Source organism: Ipomoea triloba, chromosome 2 (assembly GCF_003576645.1).
Source record: "Ipomoea triloba cultivar NCNSP0323 chromosome 2, ASM357664v1".
Classification (NCBI taxonomy): Eukaryota; Viridiplantae; Streptophyta; class Magnoliopsida; order Solanales; family Convolvulaceae; genus Ipomoea; species Ipomoea triloba.
Genome location: NC_044917.1, coordinates 17,362,848 through 17,387,857, shown reverse-complemented (window position 1 = coordinate 17,387,857; position 25,010 = coordinate 17,362,848). Strand labels below are relative to the sequence as shown.

At 37.9% G+C, this 25,010-nt stretch overlaps 1 pseudogene; it reads right to left on the bottom strand.

Annotated features, from left to right (window-relative positions):
* Positions 1-19,485: 19,485 nt before the first annotated feature.
* LOC116003859 lies at positions 19,486-23,899 on the bottom strand (annotated as a pseudogene).
* Between the last annotated feature and the right edge of the window lie 1,111 nt (positions 23,900-25,010).

Here is a 25,010-nt window from a genome sequence, read left to right as displayed (position 1 = left end):
GGACAAAATTGAGATTCTAAAGGACAAGAAAGAGTATTCACGAGGATGGCCAAGGAGGACATGGCCAATTTAAAAGCCAAAATCAAGAGCAAATTAAAAGATTATCTTGCCACCCTCCGGGAAGAAGGACTTCCATTAGAAGATGTTGAAACGAAAATGCTATCTATGATAAAGGAGCTCATGAAGACAAACTCATTACGGGTTAACTACCCCATTGTAGACGATATCCCGACTTTGGAAGCCCATCCAAGGGTTGTACATGAGATTGAAAAACAAAATGCTAGCAAAGAGGTGAGTGTTGAAGAGAAAGTGGATTGTTATGCCCCGGTGCTTGAAGAAGTTCTAATTTTCGAATTGGAAAATCAAAAAGAGGTAGAGATGGAGAGTGAGGATGAGGACATTGAAGTAGTGTGGGAAGATGAAGAGTCGACATATGGTAACATTTTTAATCCGTCTTGCGTTAATATTATTGAAAATCCTTGTGCTCTTATTGAAAAAACTTTTGACACTCGTGTGGATGACTCCCCTTTAAAATGAAATAATGATCTTTATGTTTGTGATAATACTTGTTTTTATTTCCGGGAGGTTGATTCTATAGGCCTTGTTGATGATGATTCTATTAATAAGTATGAAAATGTTGATTCATTTGATAATGATAATTGTGTTTCTTGTGAGGATGACTCCCTTTGCATTGATATTTCTAATATTTGTGATTATGCTTACTTTAATTTTCGGGAGGATGATTCCGTGGAAACTTGTGATACATTGATTGATGATTGTAAGGATTCTCTCTTGCTTGATAATGATTATGTTTGTTTCAATTTTTTCGAAGATGAATCCTTATGTTTATTTGACAAAGAGTTGATGAGTGAGGGGGATACTACTTCATTTTATTCTTGTGAGGATGAGATGAGCGAGTGTGAAGAGGGGATGGTAGAAAATAAAGGGATTTTCACCTTTGACATACTTGACAGAGTTGAGCGGGGGGGGGGGGAGTTACCGAGTTTGAAATTAAGAACGAAAGTGAGGAGATATGGTATCAACCCTATGCTAAGAATGAAAAGATCTTTGAGGATGGAGGAGACACAAAGGAGATAAGGGAAGTTCACACCATCCTAGAGGAATTAAGGAGGGTGTTTGAGGCTAAAATTCTTCCAATATTGCAAATTGTTCTTTCTTTTCTAATGCTTGAATTCAAGGATGTTCTCCATCTCGGGGCATATCTTGAAGCAAAGGTTCATGGGACGCTTGGTAAGGTCCCGAAATCGGTGTGCTTCGAAGGATAGAGCATACCAAGTCTAGCTAGTGACGTAAAACTTGCCGCGCTTGGGAGGCATTCCCAACGTTATCCTTTAGGATTTAGAATTTATTTTGCTTGTTTCGCCTTGTTTTCTTTTATTTCTTAGTGATTTCTGTCTTTCGCACAGTCTTGCTTGAACTAACCACGCAGATTTAACATTTGGAGACATGTCCCAACCACAAGTCATCTATCAAGTCATCGACTATAGCAAAAGAGGTGAATAAAACTCAAAGTGGGATGTACTAAACACATCCACGCTGCCTTCATGCGTGGAGGGAGCGTGAATGAAATCCAGTACGCATCCATACCGGAATCCACGCGTGAAGCCGGCGTGGACATGCACCAGTACTCATCCACGCCCTCATCCACGCGTGGATGAGGCGTGGATGCGCACTAGAAGAGTTGCGTAAAAGTGGCGCAAATGTGTTTATATCTTGCCCTTTCTTCATTTCTTTCCATTCCACGAGCAAAGTATCTTCCCAAGGTAAAAAAAAAAAAAATTCATTCTAAGGCATTTTACTTGCAAGATTTCAAGGGCATATCATAGCAAAAGTCATGAATGAAGGTAATCTTTAGATTTCCTTGCTTTATTTGGTTCAAGAGCTAGAATTTAGTTTTGAATGGGTATCTTCCTAGATCTACATTGTTTTGTCTTCTCGCATATTATATCATTGATTTAAGAACATATATGTTGGATTTGAGCCTACATTGTCACTACATTTTGAGAATACTCATGATTTTGCAACCTTATACATGAGAAATGATGAACCCTAGATGACATTTGAGCATTTCTTGCTTAGTTGGATTAGATATGAAATAGGAAGCATGTGTAGAAAAGAATGATGCTTTATTGCTTCTTGTTTGTTACATTGTTGATTCCAAACATACAATTTTCAAATTATGAGTTTATTTGCTCATTTCATTTTCACCTTCAACTTAGTCTTGAGGAAGAAGATGAAGTTGACTTCTTGTGTTGACTTTTAAATTCCAAATTGTTTTTAGTATGTGAATGCGGTTGCTCTACTAAATATTATGTCTTGAAATTGAAAACCCGTTGAGAAATACGTTCGAAAAGAGTGAGAAGCATATTAAGGATGTGCAAGAATTTTGAGTTGTTTTGATTCCTAATGCTAGATCTTGACTTAAGATGTGAATGATGTTTCCTTGCACTATATCTCAATTCTTGACTATTTTCTAGGAAATGTCTTCACAATCATCAACCGCACGTCAAAGGGAAATGAGAGCTAGAAAAGGGAAGGCCCCAATGGAGGAACCCAGTACGCTGAAACTGAAAGAGGAAAATGGTGACGAAGGAAATCCTTACTGAGAGATGTCATGACCTTGTAAACGAGATAACGTTTCCATTACTTGATCAATCTTCTAATTACCGAGTGGAATTTCATTGATTTAGCTGCTCTAAACCCCTTCTATTGCTGACACTCGGTGACTTGTCTCATCCATCAACCTTACTCGAGCAAGATCTTTGGATGGCTTCATCCAACGTACACCCCGGTGGTTTATGAATTTATAGCTAGTCTGGAGGTCACAGGAAAAAGTGACGACCTGAAGAGCCCAACGATCCGGTTCTCTATTTTCAATGATCCGTATCATATCTCGGTTGACACCTTAGGGGTACTTCTTAGATTTTACGACAAGGAAGACCAGGAGAGATCATGGTATATACGTCTTCGTTGGGATTTTGGAGACTTTGAAACTCTGAAAAGGTATTGGCGAACAATTGCAAAGCCAGGAATTGAATGGAGTGGTGCGATAGTGCTTCATTCCCAAATCCGCAGAGATGATATTCGGGCAGTTCGACGAATTCTGGCCTAATCTTGGGAAGGTCGCAGGTGCAATTATGCAAAGGTGTACAGAACTGACTTCTTTGCACTCTGGAGCATGGACACAGTAACACCAGTAAACATGGGTATGGGCTGTAAGGGATGGCTAAAGGCACATTAGCAAGAAAAAGTCACTTCAGTATTTTTAGGACCTCTAGTCACACAGCTGTGCATTGCTTTGGGATACAAGGCAAGAGCGAAATAGACTGAGAATATCGTGTCGGAGGTAGTCATAAACCCTCTATCACTCGAGGATTTATCTACCATGAAACTCGGTCACACGCCCAAGAATAAAGAAGAGGCAAGAGCGGCTAAGAGGGATGCGACTAAGTAACGCGATCCACCAGTACGGCCTCCAACCCCTTCTTCATCCTTCGCAACTTCACAACCTGCCACATCCCACGGGCACATTCAATCGTCCCATTCCAATCAACCTTATTCCCCATCGATCCTATCTCCAAACAATTCAATCTTCTCTAATCTGAGTCAGTAGCTCCGTTTGCTAAGGATCCTACTCCAGTTCAATCATCATCACTTCCTACAGCCCCCCAGCATTTCACTAAAGTTACAGACTAGAAGTCTATGCAGAGTTTCCAATACGAACTTCATCTGGAGCAAGAGCGGCTTCTGGAGGAACGGGACGCCCGACATTACGAACTTCTAGAGGAAATAAGCATGCAGATTGACCTCCTTAGAAGAGAGCTTGCAAGAAGAGGGCCCAACATTGGGCAGTGAAAGAAATGCAGTTTGGAACTTACCTTCAGAAAAATTGAATGCTTAAGTAATTTCTATCAACAACTTGAAAAAACTTACTTGTGGACAATATTTTACTTTGTTTATTTCTTTTTCATGCTAATGCTATTTGGAAGCCTGTTGTTACTTCCACGTTTTGTCCAGTGATATCTACTATTTTGTACAATAATTCATCCCTTATTTTAGTTGTATTTCCCTTATCCTAGTGAAATTGGGAATTGTTTGTGTGTTATATAGTTCAAGTGTTGAATTATCTACAAGGAACAACAGAGAAAGAATTTTGGAACATTTTGGACAAGTTCTGGAAGAAAAGGAAATTACAAGGAAGGAAGAAAACAAGAATACAAATTGGAAAATAATTGGAAGTTGCCTAATGGGCCAAGGCCTATCTATCTCCTATATATTCTACCTATTCTTTACAATTGAGGAGGTTCCCTTACAGAGTTCTGAACCCTAGTTAGTTAGATTATTTTCCCCCTTCTCTTTATATTTCCCAGCATAGTTTAGATTAGTTTCATATTAGATTATTTAATTTCAAGTTTGGAATCTCGGATTGAAGTTAGATTTGTTCTTTATCAGTTAAGTTCTCTTATTCCTTTATTTACTTTCTTCTCAGATTTCTTGCAATGTTCATGGTTATTTATTATTGCTTTGCTTTGTTTACTTCAATCATGCGTGAGTAATTCGCTTATGGGTTTGGATTAGGGTGTTAATCTTGATGTTCAATTTATGATTATTGCATAAAGGGATTGAATCTTTTACCTAGGGTTTATGTTGATTTGGGGATTTCTTTCTACTCGTTATTGATTGATGGCCACAATTAATTGCTAGTCTAGGAGAGGGATTCATTACAACGAAAGTTGGATGGAGACCTCGAGCCTTACCAATTTCAACCTAATTTTCCTACTATGAGAATAGGGGTAATTTTGGGGGCTTACAATGCTTAGGTGCTTAAGGTTATGATTGATGCATCACGACAGTGGGGCAATTGTAGCCTAATTCTGTTTATTGATTACGAAAGTAGCTGAACTGAATTCTTATGTGCATTGCCCATAAATCCCTAGGTTAACTTTTCTTTCCCAAATTCTGAGATTGTTAGAACATCAAGATTACAATTCCTCTAATCTGACCCATTCCCTTATTATTCAGTTATCTCCTTAGTCAATTTATTTCTTTTAATTTCCCTCATTCAGTTATTAGTTACTTGGATTCTAGTTGATTCACATACTCTAGTGTCTAGTATTCTTAATTCATACAATTACGTGTCATAGTCCCAATCCTCAGCGGAACGACATATCACACCCACTTTTACACTCCCAGCTATACATCATCACATTTTGGCGTCGTTGCCGGGGATTGGTTTATTTGGTTTTGATTGTGTGATTAATTTCTTACTAGCATTAGAGTTAGTGAATGATAAGCAACAAGAATAGCTTATTTTAGAGGTCATTTACGGGCTAGAATTGTAGAGTTTATTACCCATTTCATAAGAATATCATGCATTTAGACTCAGATGTGACCAAAACTTCTAACGAGAGTATGGAAGATGTTTTTAAGGTATTCTACAGCCAAAGGGAGGACTTAAGGCCAAAACTGAGCAGAAAATGAAGAAACCGTGAAGCAGGAGCCTCCCACACAGCCTCACACGCGTGTGGAGGGGTGTGGAAATTTTCCAGAAGCTCCCCACGACCACCACCACGCTTGTGGGAGGAAAATGACCAAAGAACGTCACATACGAGGTCGCGTACGAGCGTACGCACCCTCGTACGCGACCCAGATCTGCACTATATAAAGAAGCTTTGGCGGAAATCAAAGGGAAGCAACCTTAGGATAGTTTTAGATCTAAATTTCTTTTAGGGTTTTCTCCCCTTGGGGGAAAATTCCTTTCCTTTTAGTTTAGATTAGATTGAAGATCAAGATAGAGGATTGAATTTCAAGAACAAGATTGTAAAGATCCCCTTTCTAAGGGTGGTAATCATTCTCTCCATTATCTAATCTTATACTTGTTTCTTTGTTATTTCCTTTCTTTTTCTTGTTTCTTTATAATGTTAGAGTAGATTAGAAAGGGGATTGGTGGCCCCAAGGTGAATCTATGTGGATGTTTGATATAAATTGCTAGATTAAATGTGAGCTTTATGATTGTTGGATGATGATCTTGTGTGGATGATGTTTATTATTGCTTTGTGCCTAAGTGTGCACCTTAGGTAGCAAACTCAAAGGAAGTGAGTGTGTGCGCGATAGCAGCCACTCACGAGTCTCACTCACCCACATCTCCGCTCTTAGTCCGAAAGGACAAGATCCGAGAGGAGTGGTAGACAAAGTGTTCGATGAAATGCCCCAACCGAATGAGGATGTGGGAGTCTAAAGTGTGACGCCACTTGGTGATGTGCCATGAACTCCCTAGTCTATTCCACATCTCTAGCTCACGAATCCATCCAAAGATAAACCACATAGAGAGACCTAAGGCCCCAATCTCCACCTTTCCATTTATTTTCATCACAACCATTATCAACCTTACCCTCTTTTACCAATGAATCCTACCCCTAGCCATTCCTGTAACTCTTTTCCTTCAACCTCTTAGATGCCAACACACTAATTCGATTCCCATTCGCCATCCTTGAGAGACACGACACTCGGGGAGTCTTGACTCTTCGTTTTACCACCTTCACATTCACCCTCACCACTAAAACCACAACATCAGTGAATTTTAGGAGATCAAGTTTTATTTTATTCATTATTTGAAAAACATAAAAAAAGTATTCTTTATTTTCACTATCCCATAACCAATCTTTTCCAAGAGTGTTTGTGATTGTGTTTGACATTAGGTTTCCCTCCTTTTATGCACACTAGATCGAAAGAGAGCACGAATCTTCATCCCTACGATCTAAATCTTGAGAGGAAGTTAAGGAGGGAGAAGAAGGTGTTACGTGATTGGCTTCGAAAGTTCTAGGACTTCGAAGTAGACATGGAGACCGGAGACAGTAGCAATACCGGGCAACCAGACCACACTGGTGTCAACACACAACAGCACCCGAGGTAGAGAGAGGCAGTTGGGGACAACCCTGGAGTTCGTGCTGATCCCCCAGTACCAAATGTGCAGAATCAGGCACAGAATTTCAGGGCCGATCCAAACCCTAATGTCTATGTTGGGGGAGGATTGGGAGCTCCTTTCATGCAACAGCAGCCTGTGTACCAGCAGCCATGCTATGGGGTTGGGATGCAAAATCTTCTCCATCAGATGAATACCAACCTGTTTCAGCAGTTTACCCAGGAGGTCCCACAAGCAAATCCCATGGCAGCCCACTTAGCTCCTGAGTTTACTGAAGAAAATTGTATTATGTACCCAGGAATTGAGGCAAACAATTTTGAGTTGAAGACTGCTCTCATTCAGATGGTCCAGAATAATCAGTTTGGAGGATCTCGGGTTGAGGACCCAAAAACCCATATTGTGAATTTTGACCGTATCTGCGAGACCATCAAGATGAATGGTGTTCCTAGTGAGGCCATCAAGCTGAGACTGTTCCCCTTTTCCCTGAGAGATCAAGCACAGAGTTGGTTGAATTCCTTTCCAACCAACCATTTCATTACCTGGGAACAGCTCCACAAAGCTTTCATGCAGGAGTACTGTCCTCCTTCCAAGGCTGCCAAGTTAAACAAACAAATCCAGAATTTTCAGCAGTTTAGCAATGAAGATCTTCCTGAGGCTTGGACGAGATTTAAGGAGTTGAGGAGGCAGTGCCCGAAGAATTTGATGACCTCAGGTGACTTTATTTCATCATTCTACGAGGGATTGACTAACCGGTCAAAGATTATTCTAGATACCTCATCCTTTGGGGGTATTTTCATTGATATGGGACCGACAGCTGGAGAGCAGTTGATTGAGAGGATCACCTCTAACAATACTTACTAGTACACTGAGGGGGATGATATACCCAAGAGAGAGAAAACAGTTGGGATGTTTGAAGTCGAAGAAAAGATGGCAATGCAGGCTCAGTTGGATTCCATACAGCACATGCTTAAGCAGGTAGTACAGACTCCTACTCAGAGTGTCCAGGCAGTTGCTCAGCCTCCACTGATTCCACAGAATCCTTATGTTCCTAACCCTTATCCTGTGCCACAGGTACCTCTTGTAGCCTGTTGTGCAATTTGTGGTGGAAATCATGCAGCTCAGACATGTCATCTGTTAGAATCCGGTAATCAAGTCCCTCAGCCTAATGTGGAGCAAGTTGATCTCATTGGTTATTCTAGACCATAGGGCCAGGGGCAAGGTTATGGGAACTATCAGCAGCAAGGAAGGAATCAGTTTGTTCCCTCTTGGAACAATCAAGGAAATCAAGTGAGGAACAATCCACCAAGATTTCAAGGTAATCAAGGGAATAGGGGTGGAAACCAAGGAACTCAGTGGAGAAACAATAACAATTTTGGGCAGAATAGTCAAAATCCAAATCAAGGGCAGTTCCAGCAAGGGAATTAGAATTTCGGGAACAATCAGGGTCAAGGTTTCTCTAGACCATCTCAGGATCTTGATATGCAGACTCTCATGAACACTATGATAGCTCAGATGAGCAAGTTACAAGCAACCGTAGAGAACCAGCAAGCTGCCTTAAGCACTCAGCAAGCTACCTTAAGCTCTCAGCAAGCATTGATAGAGAGCCTCACGGGGCAACAACAAGGTGGTGGTAATCAGTTTCCTAATCAAGCCTCATTTTCGAATGGTAGACTGCCAGCAAGCACAGAGAATCCAAGACACCAAGTGAATGCAGTCACCACTAGAAGCGGATTAGCTTTGAAGGATCCCCCCTTTCCTTCAAATGATCCAGTGCCTGAGAAAGCTGATAAGAAGGATGAGGGCGTTCAAGTTGAGGATGTTCCTGATGATAGTGAGGAGGAGCCTGTGGTGCATAGAGATAGTGTTAAGGGGAAAGCTCCTGAGCAGGATGAGAGTATCCCTAGCAAGAAGCCTGAGAGGAACAAGAAGGCAGGTAACTCGGTTATACCTTGCAACCTGTTACCATATCCACAGAGGTTGTGGAGATCAAAGGAGTCTGATAGAGAGAGTAAGTTCCATAAGATGTTAGATAAGCTGGAGATCTCCATGCCTTTTGTTGAAGCAGTAACTCAGATTCCATCGTACAAAAAGTTTCTGAAGAATATTTTAGGCAATAAGAAAAAGCCAGAGAAGAGTGCGGTGGTGGATCTGAGCGAAGGAGCCTTGACCTGTGCAGTTCTTCAACATTAACTACCTCCTAAGCTGAAAGATCCAGGTAGTTTTGCCATCCCTTGCATCATTGATGGATTTGTAGTTGGGGGTGCTCTGTGTGATTTGGGTGCTAGTGTTAGTGTGCTGAAACGAAAGAAAAAATTCTTTGGTCCTGATGGTTTCTACAAAAGAAGGATGAGAGGGCTGGCTAAGTTCAAAAAGCCACCGGATCGCGTGGTTCCCAATCTCACCTGACATCCATGAGGTTGAGTCGAGCTGACGACAGTAAACTCAGCGCTTCATGGGAGGCACCCCATGTTATCCTTTACTTTTTGCACTTCATTTTACTGCATTTTTCTTTTTATTTTAGTTCGGAGTAGAGTTAGGAGTTTTTCTCTATTCACAAGGTGTTCCTTGGGTTATTTTGGTGAGAGATTTGCGCTATTTTACTTTTGAGAGAGTGGGGAATAGTTAGAATTGAAGAGGTTATGCTTTGAAACAGTTTAGAAGTGTTTTAGGGAATAGTTTGGACTAACTTGCAGGTGAAACCGAGCTTGGACGCAAAACGAACAGAAGTGCGAAAACAAAAGCCTGGATCACGGCCAGGCTCACGGCCACGACCCCGGCCGTGACGCCTAGGCGTCGATTTCCACCAGAATAGAGAAGCAGAAGGCTCTGGGTCAGGGGCCACATCCCGGCCGTGACCCAGGCCGTGACACCGTCCAACAATTCCAGTACGTACAGAGCAAACGAGGGCTCTGGGTCACGGGCCACATCACGGCCGTGACCCTGCCCGTGAGGAGTTCCAACAATTTCCAGTGTCTACAGGGCGATCCAGGGCTCTGGGTCACGCCCTCCCTCCCGGCCGTGACCCTACCCGTGACATTTTTCCCAAATTCCAATGCTGAACAGCAGTTTAGAGGCCTCGGGGTCATGGCCCACATCCCGGCCGTGACCCAAGCCGTGATGGCGGACCGTACGATAAAAAAAAACAAACAAAAAAAAATTATAGTTTCCTGTTTGTTTTTCTACTTTCTAGTTCAATATCTCTTTATTTTTTCGTATGTGGGGCCTTGGTTGTCCATCAGGGACGATGTCCAGATTAAGTGTGGGGGGTATTATTTCTGATTGAATTTGGATGAAGTTTGCTTGAAGGACTCAATTTGCAGCTGAAGGTAGTATGCTTTCCTTGTATTGTGGCTGTGACCATTTTACTTCCTACTGGTTTGTGGTTTGTTTGGTGGTACTTGTGCAGCCTAGCTTGTCAGGGATGATTCAAGGTTGAGCTTGTGTTTAATTCAGTCTCTTGTCAATAACTGGGTTAACCTCTAACCTAAATGTTTCCCCTGTGTGTTATGCATTGCTAGTGAAGGCTTATGTAGGATTCCGGTGATACCTGTTCTATCATAGCTTGTCTCAGTGCTCTCATAGTGAAGTCTATAATTTGCATGCTTTGAAGTGATATAGGCCATTGTTGTTAGCCCAAACCTTTAAACCTATCCTGTGTTACAATTATTTTCCCTAGTTGTCCCCTTTGAGCCTTGTTTTTGTTTATTAAGTGCAAAGCACTTAACCCCGTTCTTTGTTTTGTTTTTCTTGTTTAGCCATATTATTTAACCCTTAGCCCTTAGCCATATATTTTCATTCACCCTTAGAGAGAATGTAGCATTTGTTCTTTAATTAAGAGGAGAATTCCCTATTTGAGCTTACTTTTAATAGAGTTATTCATGTTATCTTTATTCTAGTGTGGGGGTGTGGTGAAGGAATTGTTTGGTTCGGTTGAATTGAAGGAAAGAAAATGTTTGTAAATTGAAAAGAAAAAAAAAAGAAGAGAAAAATGGTTGTTAGAGAAAAGAAAGAAAAAGAATGATGAAAAGAAGTGCAAGTCAGGTTGCTCGAATAATTGTCTTCACCCCCACTAGTTTAGAATACTCTTGTCTTTCCAATTATGTTTTGCTCTTTTGATTCACATTTTCCATATCTCCTCTAGGGTTAATTGTGAATAGGTGTGAAATTCTCTCTCTTTTGTTTATTTTTCCATACCCATTCTTTGTTTAGCCATTCACCCTTAGCTAGGGGTGGGCGTAATTTGGATTACCCGAACTAACACCCGAAATCCGAACCGAATTTTAAATTTTGGGTGAACCCAAATAGTTATCGGTTCGGATATTTTAAATTTTGGTATATCCGAATATAAATTTGGTTCGGATATCGGGTGTTAAAAATTTACCCACACCCGACCCGAAACCCGAACTAACCAAAATTTTATTATAAATATAATAATATATATTATATATTTAGTTATCAATGTATTTCATAATTAATAATATATTAATTTTAAAAAGTTATTGGTTAATTATTACTATTTGTCTTATTTTTAATTTGATAGTATATGAAAAAAATATAGATAATAAAATAATAAAAACATAAAAAATTAAAATTGATAAAAATAAAATTTTGGGTATATCCAAACTAACCCGAAATAAATCCGAAATAATTTCACACGAACCGAACATATCCGAATTAAATTTGGTTCGGATATCGGGTGTCAAAAACATCACCCGAAATTTTCGGATATCCGAAATAAAATTCGGGTATCACCCGAACCGAACCGATGCCCACCCCTACCCTTAGCCCCATTACAAGCCAAATAAAGTCCTATTTGATCTTGGCATGCAATTTTAGAGTGAGAGTTAATTACCGATTTGGTCCCTCGACTATTGGGATTTCACTACTTTGGTCCTCGACAATTTTTCTTGCTCAATTAAGTCCTCGACTTTGAAAAAATTAACCAATTTGGTCCTCCGTTCATTTTACCATTTGATATCTGTTAAATCGGGACCAAATTGGTAAGTTCACTATAGTCAAGGGACCATTTCAGTCAAAATTAATTACCGAAATGGTCCCTTGACTATTTAGATTTCACCAATTTGGTCCTGATTTAACGGTTGTTTAACACCAAAATAAACGGAGGACCAAATTGGTTAATTTTTTCAAAGTCGAGGACTTAATTGGGCAAGAAAAATTGTCGATGACCAAAGTGGTGAAATCCCAATAGTCGAGGGACCAAATCGGTAATTAACTCTTTAGAGTGATCTATGGGAGTATGAAGGGCATGTCTATGGGAGTTCATCTTAAGCCAAGTCTTACATAATCTCAACTGAGTACATGTGCATACAGGGTTCTAATCTACCTAATTTCGGGTGCCCGGTTATTGGCCTGAGAGGGGAACTCACTTGTGATTCTGAGATGATTCTTGAAGCAGGTTAGGTTGTACAAGTTGGTTGGTGGAATGATTGGTTGAGCAGGAAGGAAGTGTGATCAGTTGCAGTGCTTGGGGGGTGGATTATCCTGGGTTATTGCTTGAGGACAAGCAAAAGTTCTAGTGTGGGGGAGTTGATATCTACTATTTTGTACAATAATTCACCCCTTATTTTAGTTGTATTTCCCTTATCCTAGTGAAATTGGGAATTGTTTGTGTGTTATATTGTTCAAGTGTTGAATTATCTACAAGGAACAACAAAGAAAGAATTTTGGAACATTTTGGACAAGTTCTGGAAGAAAATGAAATTACAAGGAAGGAAGAAAACAAGAATACAAATTGGAAAATAATTGGAAGTTGCCTAATGGGCCAAGGCCCATCTATCTCCTATATATTCTACCTATTCTCTACAATTGAGGAGGTTCCCTTACAGAGTTCTGAACCCTAGTTAGTTAGATTATTTTCCCCCTTCTCTTTATATTTCCCAGCAAAGTTTAGATTAGTTTCATATTAGATTATTTAATTTCAAGCTTGGAATCTCGGATTGAAGTTGGATTTGTTCTTTATTAGTTAAGTTCTCTTATTCCTTTATTTACTTTCTTCTCAGATTTCTTGCAATGTTCATGGTTATTTATTATTGCTTTGCTTTGTTTACTTCAATCATGCGTGAGTAATTCGCTTATGGGTTTGGATTAGGGTGTTAATCTTGATGTTCAATTTATGATTATTGCATAAAGGGATTGAATCTTTTACCTAGGGTTTATGTTGATTTGGGGATTTCTTTCTACTCGTTATTGATTGATGGCCACAATTAATTGCTAGTCTAGGAGAGGGATTCATTACAACGAAAGTTGGATGGAGACCTCGAGCCTTACCAATTTCAACCTAATTTTCCTACTATGAGAATAGGGGTAATTTTGGGGGCTTACAATGCTTAGGTGCTTAAGGTTATGATTGATGCATCACGACAGTGGGGCAATTGTAGCCTAATTCTGTTTATTGATTACGAAAGTAGCTGAACTGAATTCTTATGTGCATTGCCCATAAATCCCTAGGTTAACTTTTCTTTCCCAAATTCTGAGATTGTTAGAACATAAAGATTACAATTCCTCTAATCTGACCCATTCCCTTATTATTCAGTTATCTCCTTAGTCAATTTATTTCTTTTAATTTCCCTTATTCAGTTATTAGTTACTTGGATTCTAGTTGATTCACATACTCTAGTGTCTAGTATTCTTAATTCATACAATTACGTGCCATAGCCCCAATCCTCAGCGGAACGACATATCACACCCACTTTTACACTCCCATCTATACATCATCATCCAGCTTGGGACGCTAAACGTGGCGCTCTTGGGAGGCACCCCAAGCCCAAAATAACAGAGATAGAAACCAAGGAACCAAGAAGAAAAGAAAGGTAAACCTCATGTTCTTTATTCTTTAATTTGACCTTTAACGGAGGAAATTTCTGAAGGGCAAACTAACGTATGATGCTTAATTCATCCTTGAAGAGGTGCACAGTATGGTATATTTTTCTTATCCCTTTTCCATTACATAGGCCCTTCTGTTGATTTGGCATATATATAATGAGTAGTATGATTTTGTTTATGAATGGGTATTTCATATATGGCTCAACCCCGAAAACACTTCTAAGTGTGGAACGTCAGTCCTTATTACTTGATTACATGACCCCTGCTCCTTGCCCACTGTTCCTCATGGCAACATCGAGGACGATGTTATTTTCTAAGTGTGGAAAGGATGTGTTGCATCTACATATTGTTGAATGCTCGATTGATTGATTGACTGAATCTATTGTTGGGTGTAAGATTTTGGAGAATGTGTTATTGTCAATACTATATACGAGGAATTCTAATCTTAAGCTAGAATAGGAAATATATATTTATTAAAAAGAACCGGGCCCAATTAATTAAATTAAACCCACGAAAGAAAGAATTACTGGGGTTCCAAGCATGATTTAAATCCCGGGTATCACATGAGTAGAGTATTACTTAGCATTCCTTTGCTAATGTTTTACTAACTGTTTTCCAGGTATGGAGTAGAACCGGTACGCGAGCGTGCTAGTCTTTGTTCTATTCCTCTTTTATGCTCTAGCTTAGTATTTGGATTTTTAGACTTTGGGCTTGCGTGCCTTAGAACTGTGTGGATGTAATAATAGATTAGTTTGTTTCTGTTGAGGATTTTTTACTATGTTGAACTAGCCTGTACATCTAGGCCTTGTGGACTTAGATGTAGCTATAGAGACCTAATTTGTCCCTTTTAATATTTCAAATCAAGCTTTAGTAAACACATCTGTAGTTAGGATCATCTATAGTGTTTCCTGGCAAAGTTGTTGTGCATATTCCGTGCAGACCGAAAACTTGGCTATGGTTTTGGAAATTACCAGAAGTATAGGGCAGTGAACGAAACACTCCACTTTGATTACCAAATAAACTCCTCCTTTGCACACCATTCTCTTCTATTAGAATTCCGTTTCCGATATACACCCGAAATAGCCAACTTCCCCTCCTCTCTGCCTGACTAGCCTATCGAATTTTCACCTTCCCAAGCGTTCTCGATCGCGCCGCTTGTCAGGTGTTAGTGAGAAAGGGATAAGATGGGTAATAATGGAGCCGAGTGTATAAAAGTTTCTGGGAATGATGAGGCTGAATGTCCAGAGACCACTGTTGAGATCAAGATAAAGACATTGGACTCTCAAACATACACATTGCGAGTAGATAAATGTGTTCCTGTTCCTGCACTCAAGGACCAAATTGCTACAGTTACTGGTGTCTTGTCAGAACAGCAATAAGATTTTCTGTATTCTGAACCATATGATACTTTGATGATTTGAATGTGAAGGGTTACCTAATGGTAAAAACAAAAACAAAAACAAAAACAAAAAAAAAAAAATAAAAAAGAATTCCCTTTCCATTGCCCTCCAGATTCAAATTCCCATATGAAACCTTGCTTTGCAAACCATGCTCTTGAATCTTAATCCCCGATAATTTAATTGTTACAATTCCAGAGTAACACCAAGCTTGTTAACTAATTTTTCGAACAAAATTATTTCCATAAAATATATTCCCTACAATTATTTTTCTCAAGAATTTAAATGATGGGAAAGTAACAAATAACCTCTAAGAACTTAAATGCAAAAATTTCATTATCTAATCAATCTTATAGAAAAAAAAATTAATATTTCAAAATATCATTAAGGCCCTGTTTGGTAAATAATCAGCCTATCAGCCAATTTTGACTTATTTAATCACTATTAGTTGTTTGGTTAATAAGCTTTTTGTAACTCTAAAATACTAAAATTCAAAAGGCTGCTCAAAGTAGCATTTTCAATTAGGTTTTTGAGAAAAAAATTATACCAAACAGCTATCAGCTAACAGCCAACCCAATCAGTCAACTTTTTACAATCAGCTAATGTTATTAACAAATCATACCTTCTAACCCAAACAACCAACCCAATCAGCCAACAACCATTTACCAAACAGGGCCTTAATCTTTTTTTTTTTTTTTTTGTGTGTGTGTGTGAGAGAGAGAGAGACACTTTTTGTTAGACATTTTTTTAAAAAAATGTTTTTGATGTTTACATGAATGATAAAGACGATAACTTCAAGCATAACTATATAGGAATTGAAATTATAATTGTGATATAACATATCATGAATCTAATCAGTAAAAATTTTCATTTATAATTAAAGGAAAAAAAATAAAGATGCGTTGATATTAACATGATAATAAAATGAGGCAAAGACCATTTTAAAAAAGTACATGACATATGATTCACAAAATAAAAATAAATAAAATAAGAATTATATTTCAAAATGACAGGGAAAATATGATTATTTTGTTATTTGAAAGTTGATTTCATTTCCTTTTTTTATTTTTTTATTTTTTTTTTTTAAATCAACCAAAACTAGAATATCATTTGTTATTTGTTAGTACCATATATCAATACTGATATATGATACTAATTAACATTGTATATGTTTGTTACTTGTTTTTCAAATATGTTTGCTGCGAAAGAATGTAGATAGAGCACCACGAATGGTCATCCTGCTACCGGAAGACAAAGATTGCAGATTATTTGGGTGGAAAGTGGACTGGTTTTCTACAAAGGTATGATAAAAGAAAAAGGTATTAAACATAATGGTGATGTTTTGCAGGATATGAGTTTACCTGGGAGCTCAAGAGGAGTTCCCCAGCAGCAGGACAGAAGAAGTTTACGTGCAAACATTAATCAAGCAAACCTTTACGTGCAAACTTCATGTGTACTGAGAATGGAGAAAAGGATTCCTTGAACTCCATTGTCATCATTAGTGATGACAATTTTGAGAATCTAGTCAACATGAATATCTTAATTAATTGTTTTTTTTTCTTTTTGTAAATACTCCGTATTATTTTGTCCGGTCTTTAATGTCTTCTTAATATCAGTTTTTCTTCTGCCTTCTAGAGTTATTGTTTGAAGGCATGCGTACTGAGGCTGAAGTGGACGAGCTAATGAGCATCATATATTGTGATTTAGAAGGTCAAATTCAAGTCTCTTTTAATTATTTTAACAATTAATTAAATATATATTCTACTTTAAGTTCGATCAACTTTAATTATTAACTTGCAAAGGAAGAAGAGAAAAAAGAAGATGGTGATGTTGTGCAAAATAATGAGAGTGATTCAGCTAAAACATCTTATGACATTATGAAAGTTAAATAAGATAAATAAAAAAGATTATTTTTAATATATATAATCAAAATGAGTATTTTTAGTGACCAAAGTAATAGTAAGGATGAGTATTGTTGTAGATAGGTATAATCAAAACTAAAAATCATATCCTAATAAATTAATTTTTATTGATGACATTGATGAGTCTGTAAAAATAAAATTATTTTTTAATAGATGACATTATTATAATAGACTTACTATTGTTGTCAAAGAGTAACTAAAGAGTTATATAACGAATAAGTTTTCCTTGTGTATATGATTGAGACCTCAATAGTCATTGTGAACTTCCTCTTTCAAATTCTTAGGTCCTGTTTGGTAAATGGTTGTTGGCTGATTGGGTTGGCTGTTTGGGTTAGAAGGTATGATTAGTTGATAACATTGGTTGATTGTATAAAGTTGTTTGATAAATTAGCTGTTAGCTGATAGCTGCTTGGTATAATTTCTTTTTTCAAAAAGCTAATTGAAAAGGCTACTTTGAGTAGCCTTTTGAATTTTGGTATTTTGGAGTTACAAAAAGCGTATTAACCAAACAACTAATAGTGGTTAAATAAACCAAAATTGACTGATAGGCTGATTATTTACTGAACAGGCCTAAGCCTTTCCTACTCATACTCGATGCTTAGCAAGATTGGATGCTTTTGCTTTCACAAGCACAAGTAATTCCCATTTCTTGCTTTTGAGAGGACAGCAATCACACTAGGAAGGTTAATGGGGAATAATTGAAATAGTAACAAAAAAGAGTTTTTTTTTTTTTTTTTTTTGAAAACCAAAGCAACTTCATAAACATCAAACAAGAATCAAGTTCGCAATACAATCCGGAGGAACATAGTCCCAAACACCAAGGACAGAAGCAGATCCAGTCGTCCATGCAAGCACATGAGCTACTTGATTAACTGACCTTTTGACATGGCAGACAACAACGTCACCAATGTCTCTACCAATAGAATGACATTGCTTAATTAGAAGACCAACATAAGAAAGATCAAGACATGAAGAATTAAATGAAGAGCAAAAGTTTTAACAATCTGTCTCCAAAATAACATGATTCACGCTGCGAGCCTTAAGCCAAGAAAGTGCTTCCTTCCGCGAGATAGGGATCCGGAGCGCATTGGAGACCGGTTGCATAAGCAGACACCATCCTCCCAGCATGATCTCGGAGCACCACACCAGCCCCTACGTGTCCATTTAAAATTACAGCATCTACATTACACTTTAACATTCCCGGCGGAGGCGGTGACCATGCACATACAGAAGCTGAGGACGCAATCGGACCATTGGGAATCGTAGGCATCATATTCTGCCATTCCTGCACAAAAAAATTAATCTTTGCCTTCAACATAGTCATGGACCATATGTTATTGTTAAAAACTCTATCATTCCTTGCAAGCCATAAAGTCCAGAACCTTGCAGCCATGAAAAGGTTAAGAGTTTTAATCCTCTGTTTATTATAATATTTGATTTGTTTTGCAGAATCTCAATATTAGTTAACTTTGTGTGTAATGCAAACAATGATTGATAAAACCGGCCTAATCTCAACCCGGTTGAAGTGGGAGATATAGGGCTGCATTTTAAGATGGTCTTCCTGGTCCTCTACCTAATCCCAACCCTATTGAAGTGGGAGATATAGGGCTGCCTTTTAAGATGGTCTTCCTGGTCATCTACCTAATCCCAACCCGGTTGAAGTGGGAGATATAGGGCTGCATTTTAAGATGGTTTTCCTGGTACCCTACCTTTCTTCATTTGTATACTTGGTCTAACCCGCATTAGCAACTCAGTTGGTCACAGGGATGAAGTTTGGAAACAATGACTAGGAATTGAATCTCACTAGTGGTAGTTTGTGAGCCACCTCTCAAAGTGAGGGTGATTTCTTGTATCTGAATTACCATGATTTTCATCCTCCCAAATGCTCTGTCGGGCCATGGTGGGGAATTCAACCACCACAATCTCTTTAAAACTGCATCTCGTGCCTTGGTAGCAACAGACAGCATTCATAACTGAAATATATATAGGAATTCACTAACAGTAACAAGCAATCAGTTCAAACTTCAAGCTAAGGTAGTTGTTAATTATAGTAAAAGGTGTTAAAAGACCAAAGCCCAATGGTCATTTACTCATTTTCAAGTAAATGTCTTTCAAGAATTGAAACTTTGATGAGAGAGCAACAAAGAGAAAGCTAAATTGGTTCTAGATAGGGCAAATACAGTTATTTGAAACAATTCAAGTGTGTTTAGTGATAAATCAAGTGCCTTAGCACCTAGAAATGAAAACAATTTTTTTTTTTTTGGTATTCACTTATTGGATGTATACTATGAAAATTCAGTATCAAATACTCTAAAGAAAGAAACTATGCACCAGCAGTATGGTTCTAGCTAGCTAGAAACCTTGAAGGCTTGAATCATGATCATGTTGGGATTGTCTGTAATCTTATATGCTTGTACTTTTGTTGAGTGTTAAAACACCTCGAAGATTCTGTTAAGCCTTTGGATAAGAGCTGTTTCAGCGCACCAACCCCTTCTTGTAAAGCAACATCAACCTGTCAAAAAGTAGATCAATCAATACTCCTCTCTGTTGATGCAGGGACCATAAACAAATAAAACAAGCCGATCTACAGATTGTATATGAAGGAATACAAGCGCTGAGTTGATATTTATATCGGTGGAACTCTCTTTGGTTCCATTGTTTGGATCAAAATTGACAGTTTTAAGTTACATATAACTGGCAACCAAAATATGCTCAAGTAAACCAATACTTTTAAAAGCACGGCAAGTCAAAGTCCCTCAATAAAGGCTCACGAACTAATTCCATTCATTTTACCAATCACACATCAGAACAAATGGAGGACAATTATATTAAAAAATTACAAAGTAGAATCTAACAAAGATGAGTATACCCGTTCTCGAGCAGTTGCATTGAACTTTTGAAGTAAGAATGCCTTCGGATCCATTTGACCAGGAGCTCTTCCAATGCCTAACAGAAGAAATAAGAATTATTGGGCATACAAGAGAAAGCTTTAAAAAAAAAAAAAGAAACCAATAAAGAGATCCAAGGTTCCACCAAGTTACCAACCTATTCTTAATCGAGGAAACTCTTTGTTTCCGCGAAAATGATAAATCACACTCTTTAATCTAAAAAGTATATAGAAAGAAAAACAGTGTTAGAGATCTTCAAAGAAGCACCTATTGTTAGAATTTTATGTACTGGCCAGAAATTTATACCAAACATGCAGATATGTGAGAATTTTTAATTTCTCAAAGCTATTACTAATTGATACACAAGAACCAGTAGAGATATGGGCACTGAATTTCCTAAATATCCATGAAATTACCAGAAATCAGGAGTTATGCTGTTAAAACATAGCAATCCAAAGCTTAAGAAAACAAACACCAGGAGATTAATCACATAATGAGTCTCTTGGTAAATTGAGACCAATTTGGTATAATTTGAAAAAGAAAGGAGACCAAGATACAAAACTTTAAAATGCAGATTAAAAGGTGTTTCCTAAAAAAGATATAAACCATCTATGCTAAAAATAAGGCATACCCAAGTATACTTTGTATCCTAGTTCTGTTGACTTCTTAGCTTGCTATGATGCCTTTAACTGGCAGTTTCATAAGATGTAACTCACTCCTAAAAGATGTAGGTTCACCTTCTGGTTTTCTAGCATGAAGCATGAACAAGCCATACAGCAAAGTAAAATAGTAATAACAATAACAATAACAACAATGAGGATGAGGATATAGATATGATGCAAGAAGGCAACAATATTTTTATCAATTATTTAATAGAACATGTGTTTTTTAACACCTACCTCGTGGGCTGGGGACATGGATGGATATGATGTAGGAAGGCAATAATACTTTTATCAATTATTTAATAGATGTTTTAATTAGATTAGAATTGCTTGATACTTGGTTGTTTAATTCTAGTTATTTGATTCAATTAGAAGTCTTTGTATGAATTAGTTAAGTGATTAGTTATTGGAGTCTTGTATTTTCCCTATTATAAAAAGGAAGAATTCAATGGATTAATGAGGAGCTGAATTTTAAATCTCAAAAGGGGACTAAGGGAGTTTTGGGATCTCAAGCTAGCAGACCTAGTGTGGCAAAACACATCTAATTCCTTCTTCCGCCTGCAAATAACATTTGGTTCCGTTGCCGGGGATTCAATGCTCTTCAAGAATTGAAAGAGTACTGCATACGTCTTCTCGGATAATTAGGTGAAGATGGCAATGAAGGAATAACTAAATTCCTCGAAGGCCAAGAGAAAACACCAAAAACCATACACCAACTCCCTCAAAAGTTCAGCAAGTAGAGGGTTGATGCTATTTCACTCAAAATGGATGATTCATCCTCCACAATTAGTGATCACCCATATTTTGAGATAGCTCAAATACAAGCTAGTGTTTCGGTCGATCAACCTCATGTGGGTGATAATTCAACATGGAGGGTTGCTGATTTTCCAAAAATATGGGTGATCAGTAAATGTGGAGGATGAATAACCCATTTTCAGTGAAATAAAATCACCCTCTACTTGCTGAATTTTTTAGGAAGTTTTGGTGCTTTGTCTTCGCCATCAAGGAGTAGGAATTTAATTATGCACTGCTTTAGTTTGCTGCCATCTTCACTTAATCTCCAAGAAAATGTATGCAGCACTCTTTCATTAATAGCTTCAACTCATTCACCAATTCTTTAAGAACGTTGAATTTCGGATTGTCCAAAAGTGTGTCGCCCATGACCCCGGCAATGGAACCAAACCAAATGTTATGGTCTAAGTCACGGACTCACCGGCAGAAGAAGTGTTTTGCCACACTTCAAGGCTGGGTTTGCTTGAGATCCCAAAACTCCCTTAGTCCGCTTTCCCATTGATCCAATGAATTCATACAAGAATCCAACAACTAATAATCACTTTAAGACTAGATAAGACTAAATAACTAATTAAGACAAGGACTTCTAATTGAATCAAATAACGGGAACACCAAGTATTAAGCAACTCTAATCTAACTAAAACATATATTAAATAATTGATAAAAGTATTATTGCCTTCCTACATCATATCCATCCATGTCCCCAGCCCACAAGGTAGGTGTTAATGAACATAAAACAAATGCCACCAGTGACCAATTAGTAGCCCTATTAAACAGGAACTCAAAGTTCTGATTTATTGCCATTGGAAGATTTTAGCGACTATCAGATCAGGTTCCATTTGGGCAGGAATGCAGGATGAAGAGATAAGAACATGCACCTTGTTGAAAGATTAGAAAATACTTTGAGCAAAAAATTAAAAGGAATAATAATAATCATAGACTTGAAATTAGCTATGAGGACCCAAGTATGCAACTATGCACATATCATGTTAGTTATTCTGTGAGTAAATTTAGACATAATGCTCATACCCATTGTGACTATGATGACCTCCTTTAGGGTGAAGACGAAGTACCCCACATGGCAAATCCATGTCATCATGAAACTACAATAAAAATTTTAAAATTTAAAATTAAAAAAAAACATTATATGTCCAAGTGTCACACAGTATTTAGTCAATTCCAAATAAGAATTAAAAGTTTGAATTGCCCAAAAGACAATACCACAATCACGCGGTTGAGTGGAAGCTTATAATATGCAGCAAGTGGTCCACTCTAATAGGAAATGAACAAAAGTTATTTGTCATAATCACCATATGATTAAGCAAAGTTCAAATTCAACCAACAAACAAACGAGGCACAGAGCAAGACATTAAAAAATATGTCAAAATTACAGTAAGACATTTGGTTAACTTAAAAATCTTTTTATTCCTATTTGGATTGACCTTAAAGTCATCACAATTGAGGGGAGACACATTGAACCACCAAGTATTTGTCTGCTCTCAGATGTGCATTGGTTACAAATTACAACTATCTGATCCATTATATGAACAACTAACATCAAATACCCTAAGAGTTTTAACCATTCATCTATAAATAAAGATTTTGACATGACCATTACAAAGTCATGACTGAAAAAAGTAGGATACTGTGACATAAAGAAAGGTTAAAACAGAAACAAGAGAAGGGGAGAGAAACAAGGGTATAGAGAGTGGAGTGAAGGGGATCAACTTAGACATCACAAAGCAAGATTTATGTTATTAAGGCACTAAGGCAGTGCCAAACTAAGTCCCACTCCAGTGAGCTAGCATAGTTACAATGAATTTCACTGTCTCATATCACTGTATAAGAATTTAGTGCCATATCAAGAAATATATTCCATTAATTAAGATCATATTAGTAAAATAAATTCCACACCAAAGACCTAAAACTAGGTATCAAGGCAATTGACATACTGAAACTCCAAAGCATCAATTGGCTCTAAATATAAATTTAATAGCTTACAGATTCACCACTCAAATTCATAAAAGTCTAGGGCTTAGCAAGGAAAACTGGAACTCCATTAAGGAAACCTGGAAATTGCAATTTGTCAACACCAGTCAGCACATGGACACAAATCCTTACTACAAACCATATAAACCAGTATAAAAATATTCGCATAAAAAAGCTACAAAAAGAAAGTGGTGGAGCAAAAGTCACCTTTCCCAAATATAGCTTTGCAATGTACATCCTCCATCGGGATGCCAACTGACTCTGCAAATGCATCTACCATATCAAATCCAACCTACCGGAAAATAAAGTTGAACATTATATAAAAGGCATAACTCAATCAGGATTTTTCAACAGAATTGCAACATACATTATGTCTTGTTCCCTTGTATTTATCACCAGGATTTCCCAGCCCAATAAATAGCCATGGTTGAGGAAAAGCAGAGCAGAAGCTACGTCTGCATTGTTGGTCCCAAGGGGATGGGGTACAAGTCTAGAGGGGGGGGGGTGAATAGACTTGTATAACATTTTGCAAATCTTTTCGACCTCTCGTGTGTATTGAACTTAGGATGTTTAGGTTCGATACCTCACGAGGTGAAGACAAAGTTTTATGCGCAGCGGAAATGTTATCCCCTTTTAGTTAGCACGAGTTTGAGTTAGTTCGAGAGGTGTGTTTATATGTAGTGCAGTCGAGAGGTTAGCGAGAGATAAAAGCAGTAAGTAAATGCAAGAGAGATTTTTAAGTGGTTCGGCCAACCCGCCTACGTCCACTCTTCTTCCAGAAACTCCCTGGAGGATTGCACTAAAAACTTCCCTTTTTAGTACAATATCGAGCGCTTGAGCTTTGATCACGAAGCCCGCCTCAAGCCTCAGGTTTTTCGCCCCGCTTCTTGTTACTCCACCTCTCGAGCACTTGACCTTTGATCACCAAGCCCGCGTCAAGCCTCAGGTTTCTTTCACTCGGACAGCTGCCAGGTTACTCCACCTCTCTTGCTTAATCCAAAGCAAGGTGTTTTTGGTTGTCACAGTTGAATGTAACAGACTCCAATCTGACCACAAGCTATCGTTGAATCAGCTTCGATGTAGAGCAGCTTCGGTCACCTTCTAGATGTATAACAGTTTAAGCTTTGTAACTCTCTTAAACACTAAGATGTGTTTTCTCGCTGTTTTGAATATCAGGATGATATTCCAAATTGAGTACTTGCACTTGAACGTTTGAATCAGACACCTCTTTCGAATTTTCTAACTTGTTTACCCCGAACTTTTTAACTCCTTCCCCTGTATTTTGCTTCTGTGTCTTTACGTCCTTATATATGAGAGTAGAGGAATAATTCCGTTGGAGAAAAAATTGTTCCGTTTGAAATTTGTCTCCCATGTTGATCATGGGTCTTGCATATTTTCAGCATATTTCATGGAGTGGTGATCTTGTAACTTGAACCTCTTTGTCTTGTAGTGAATATTCCATAGTTCACTTTCTTGAGTCCATGCTCCACTTTCGTCTTTTGGTAAAAGTTACTCTTTTTATATTCCCATTATTCCTTGTTTGTAGGGAATCAGACCACTTCAGCATTGGTGCA